The sequence below is a fragment of the Arachis ipaensis genome, chromosome B06, assembly GCF_000816755.2.
Source record: "Arachis ipaensis cultivar K30076 chromosome B06, Araip1.1, whole genome shotgun sequence".
In the NCBI taxonomy this organism is placed as follows: Eukaryota; Viridiplantae; Streptophyta; class Magnoliopsida; order Fabales; family Fabaceae; genus Arachis; species Arachis ipaensis.
In genome coordinates this window covers 8,032,364-8,038,471 of record NC_029790.2, presented here as the reverse complement: position 1 = coordinate 8,038,471, position 6,108 = coordinate 8,032,364, and positions in this window count along the sequence as shown.

Sequence of the window (6,108 nt, the reverse complement as noted above, 5' to 3'; positions counted from 1 at the left end):
TCCCAACATTTCTTTATAAAATTCATATTATACTCATCACTGCCTGGTGCCTTTGTTGACTCACAATCCCAAAGTGCCTCCTTTATTTCTGCGGTAGTTGGCATCATCTCTAACTCTGTTGCCTCTTCCTCAAGAATTTGCTTTACTAGTCCATCCCTGAAACCAATAATCGGCGAGGGCTCCTGGTGGTACAGCTCCTTATAGAAGTCTCGGATAGCAATCTTGATCCTTGCTTGATTCCTTACCAACCTCCCATTAACCATTAAGGCATCAATCCGACTGGACCTTCTTCGCGCTGAGACTAAATTGTGGAAATAGCGTGTGTTCTTATCCATCTCCTTTACATGTTGAGATCTTGACATCTGCTTCCAATGTAGCTCCTGTCTGATATACCATTTTTTACAGAAGCTCACAAGTGCCTTTTTCCTTGCTTCAACAGTCCCATCAGCCACTCCAGTACCTACCATGTCATCCACTTTCTTTATTTCATCCTCAAATTGTGTAATCCTTTTGTCTATGTCCCCAAAGTTCTTTTTTTGCCATCTGCTCAGCGGATTCGTCAAAGCCTTTAATTTGTCCATGAACTGTACCTCTCCTAAAGTCCTCCATTCCTCTTTTACCATCCTCAGAAAATCATCATGAGTAAACCAGGAGTCCAAACTCTGAAACAGTCTTGGCCCCCCTCTAAATCGTGAGACCTCCATAATCAATGGACAATGGTCGGATAACCCTCTTGGGCCACTGATGAGCGGATAATTTATACGCTTTTTGACATTGTTTTTAGTATGTTTTTAGTAGGATCTAGTTACTTTTAGGGATGTTTTCATTAGTTTTTATGTTAAATTCACATTTCTGGACTTTACTATGAGTCTGTGTGTTTTTCTGTGATTTCAGGTATTTTCTGGCTGAAATTGAGGGACTTGAGCAGAAATCAGATTCAGAGGTTGAAAAAGGACTGCTGATGCTGTTGGATTCTGACCTCCCTGCACTCAAAGTGGATTTTCTGGAAGTTTTTGGCGCCGTTGCCGGGGATTGTTTGAGTTTGGACAACTGACGGTTCATCTTGTTGCTCAGATTGGGTAACTTTCTTTTCGTTTTCTTTTCAAAAATTTTTCAAAAATTTTCCTTTTGTTTTCGAAAAAAAAAAAATTTTAAAATAAAAATGTTTTCAAAAATTTTATTCAAAATTTTTAAGAATGAATTCTAGTGTTTCATAAAGCATGTGAAGCCTGGCTGGCTGTAAAGCCATGTCTAAATTCCTTTGGACTGAGGCTTCCAACCATCAGCTCTTACACGACTGCAGGGTATGTCAGGCATGTCATGTCTGAATTACATGCTGAAGCTTGGCTGGCCATTGGCCATGTCTAGTGTTTTGGACCGGAGCTTTCTTTGAAAGCTTGGCTGGCTAGTGAGCCATGTCTAATTCCTGGACTGAAGCTTTAGACTAACAATGCAAGATTCCTGGAATTCATATTAAAAATTTTGGAATCCTTATTTTAAGACTATTTTCGAAAAATATAAAATAAAAATCCAAAAAAAATTAGAAAATCATAAAAATAAAAAATATTGTGTTTCTTGTTTGAGTCTTGAGTCACATTATAAGTTTGGTGTCACTTGCATATGCATCTAGCATTTTTCGAAAATATCATGCATTCATAGTGTTCTTCATGATCTTCAAGTTGTTCTTGGTAAGTCTTCTTGTTTGATCTTGATGATTTTTTGTTTTGTGTCTTTCCATGTTTATCATATGCATTCTTGAATTCTTAGTGTCTAAGCATTAAAGAATTCTAAGTTTGGTGTCTTGCATGTTTTCTTAGCATTAAAAATTTTTCAAAAATATGTGTCTATGATGTTCATCTTGACATTCATAGTGTTCTTGGTGTTCATCTTGACATTCATAGCATTCTTGCATGCATTCATTGTTTTGATCTAAAAATTTCATGCATTGCATAATTTTCATGTTTTTCATAAAAATTTCAAAAATCAAAAAAATATCTTTCCCTTTTTCTCATATCAAATTCGAAAATTTGGATTGACTTTTTCAAAATTTTTTAAAATCAAATTGTTTCTCATGAGTCAAATCAAATTTTCAATTTGAAAATCTTATCTTCTTCAAAATCTTTTTCAAAAATCAAATCTTTTTCAAAATTCTTAGTTATTTTCGAAAATTTTACTTGGACGACCCAGTGCACTTGCTGGTTAGTTGTATCGAAGTTGTGACAATTATGAATTAAGATCAAAGCACCAAGCTTTGGAGCCATTACCAGGGATTGTTCGAGCCTGGACATCACAATTTCGTGCACCAGCCACCTCGCAGCCTGGTTCCAGGAAACACTTCTAACCACTCCAAACTAACCAAAACCCTATCAATTCGACTGCATGATTGCCCTCTGAACCAGGTGAACAAACGATCAGTGATTGCTAAGTCCACTAGCTCCATATCCTGGATCCATGATTTAAACTCTGCTGCAGGCACCGTCAAAGAATTAGCTCCCTTCCTCTCCTCCATATGAGTTATCTCATTGAAATCCCCCAGGTAGCAAAACGGGACTTGACATAACCCAGATAGGAAGCTCAACTCTTCCCACATAACAAGCTTTTTCGCCCTATCATGCGGACCATAAACTAGGCAAAAAGCACATGAAAAATTATTTTTAAGTAACACACCCTCCACACACAACCAACGACCTCCTTTATAGCAATTATTCATCTTAAATACCGTTTCATCCCACATCAATAACAGGCCTCCTGAAGCACCAACTGACCCAACAGACTCCCATTTAACAGCACCATTACCCCACAGTTGCACTATATCAAAGTTTGTCACAACCTCTTTCTTTGTCTCTATCAAGCCTAGCATATGTAATTTAAATTTTCTCCGAAAGTTCTTTAGCATGCTCAGTTTACCAACTCCCGCCAACCCCCTAATATTCCAGGAACTAAAATTCATTTTAAAGCACTTATACACACATTTTTCTGATTTTTCGGTCTACTCCATCGTGCTTTCTCCTTCTTCTTAGCCTGTTTTTTCTTCTGCGCAAGTGCCTCATTCTGTGCCTGCAGTATTGCCATTATGTTGTCTTCCTCATCATACTGCACAGCTCCAGATTCCACGGCAAGCTTCCATGCTTCCCGGTTTTCTTGCATTTCAGCAGCCCTTCTGTTATTGGACGTTTCCGGCTCGGCTTCGCTCCCTACATCACAGGGGTCATTCCACAAATCCGCTGAAGCTTCCCCCGTATCCCCCGATGCAGGATCTACAATTCCCCCAGAGCCCCGTGCGCCATTATCCTCCGCAAAACTCTCTTCTTCCGGACCATTTCACCGCTCTCCTAACCTACCCCGATTCAACGTTAGTTCCACACGTGGGTCTCCCAGACTTATTCCATCCCCTTCCATCTGACTGCACGTCATAGCCGTATGGCAGCCAGCACTGGTTCCAGCACAAGCCACCGCCGATTCCGTTTTCCCACCAGAGAGGATCGCCACCAACCCACCATCCATCTCCAATGTTCCCCTCGCATCAACCCCACCAGATCCGTTCCCCTGCTCCTGTTCCCCTGTTCTAGTTCGATCGATCCCCATCCCAACCCTTCGAGACTTCCTGCCCGAGGTACAAGTTAACAGTCCTAACGACCCCATCCTGACCCCACCGCCTCCAGGACGAGACACTGATGGAGCTTGGCCTCCTACTGCAGGAGCCGCCATCGCGCCAACACCCTCCAACATTAAGGGCCAGCCACCTGTACCATATGGGTGCGCCGCATTCTCCGACCCGAGGGTTATGCAGGCCTCCCTTCTTCTTCCCACGATGAGCACGCCGGCGCTGCCAAGGTCTCTCACGCTATCAACACAACACATCTCCTGGGCGTCACTTTCCCCAACCCGACCTGATCGAGATCTCCCCTTCTCATTGCCTCCATTCTGCTCCATTTCAGATCCATTAGTGAGACACAACCCCAACCCAGCATTAGTCTCAGCGTATGGGCCTTGGGTGTTTGGGTCCAAGCCGTCTTCAATTTCCTTAGGTAACCCCATTTGGGCCCTGGGCCTATTACACTTGTCACCAGCCCCATTAGCACTCAACCCCACCTGAACCTTGCTTGTGACCTCACCCACAGCCAGCACCCTATCCTTATCATAATCCCAGGACTGAGTCCTTTCTGACGTATCTACGGCAAGATCAGCCATTTCCTTTCTAGGAGAAAAATCCGCACTCCTTGCCGTTGCAATTTTCAAATTCAAGAAACCGTTGCTCCATTCGTTCAAAATCTCGGACTGAATTACAGCTCTACCCTCTTGTATCTCTTCCACCCTATTCGGCAGGGCCACCATCTCGGCCGTCGTGTCCCAACCCCCCAACTTCATAGGAGTTCGATGACGGCCAGCCTTACTGGCAAAGTTCTCATCCTGCCATTCCACAGCATCATGAGTCATGCCCCCCGAGGAGCCATACGCATCCTTGCCCACCTCCACCTCCGTAACAAACACGTCGAAGCCAGATGACCCTATAGTTAGTCGAAGCCTTGCAGAAATAGAATCAAATCTCCATGTATCGATCAACACGTGTCCAGCCCGGAATGACGTGGCTGAGTGTCTTCCATCATCACAATCCACCACTTCACCCCACTGGGCACCAATTGCACGGAACGTATCTGCAGTCCAAGCATGCAGCGGGACACCATAACACGCAATCCACACTCTTCTCCTGTCACACCATTCCTGTTCATGACAGCGGCACACACGATGAAAAGACTGTCGGAGTCCGTCCTCATAGCTTTCCAGCACCTCCTCCACGCTCCCGGCATTATCAAAAATCAACAAGGCTTTGTACCTCCCCAAGTCACAGATTTGAACAACGTGCGGCCATACCTTCCGGATGAAGTTGTTCAAAGATCGAAAGTCAATTGCTCTCATGGCGCTCCCAACAACACTCCTATTCAGCCAGACCAAATTATCCTTTGCTACAGATACCTCCAGCCCCTTCGTCTCCACCAACCTCGGACCCTCCTCGAGCGTATGTGTTGAAGTGTCCAAAGATGTCAGTCCTTTCCCATGGTCTCTGGTCTCAGGTGGCGTAATTTCACCTGCGCGCTCCCTTACGTCAGCATTGACCCCCAGCTGCTGATGCTGGATCCTTCTCCCAGCCACCACCGCAGCTATAGCTCTCCGTCCCTTAGAATCGTCTCTCCTATATTTGGCCTCTCCTACAAAGATCTCCGACCCCCTTAGTCGCATGTGATTCATTTCTGCGATTACTTTCAGAGTTCCTCCTTTCGTAGTATACCGTATGAACGTGAAGAGGTAAACCATCTCATTCCTCATCTTCCTTGAAAGATAGATATCGTTAATCCTCCCCGTCCAAAAAAACAGGTCAAATAACTCCCGTTTAGAAATGTCACACGATAATTTGTCCACAAAGATGCTGAATGAATCCCGTTCTAGACGAACGTACTCCTCTCGATTCCAAACTCTTGGGTCCTTCTCTAATCTGGAAGAAAGTCTAAACCTACCCTGCTCGGTGTTTCCCCACCCTACTCTCTTTCGCCTGCAGTCACTCATTCTTCACCCTTGGTTTATATTTATTTTAGTTTTTATATCTATCGTAGCATTAACTTTATTTAAGGGTAATGCTAGGTAGACAAAAAAAAAAACCAGAACTTACATTATTTAACATTAATTAATTATCGCAACAATTAATAAATGTTAAATAAGGTAAGTTATGGCTGTTTTTGGCTGATTTTCTTTGGTTACCAAACATTTCCCTTATTTAATTATAAAAGAGAAAAAGAATGGAAAGAGTAAGAATTTTAAGTTGCTCTCAAAGTAACTAATAATTAATTAATTATAAACTTGTGAGACCAATTAGCTTTCAAATTAAATGCGGGTTTGATCGGTTCAACTTTCAAAGAGATCAGATATCAAAAAAATTCTTCTACACTTATACCAAAAAAAAAAAAAAAATCTCCTACACCAAAATTTAAGCAATTGATGGTTACATGCTAACATACAACTAGACCGGCGTATTCTAGTATCAAGCGGCTGGTTGGTTTAAACTTTAAAGCCTTTGGTTTATTTAACTTTTTTTTAAAATAAAAAAAATAATTA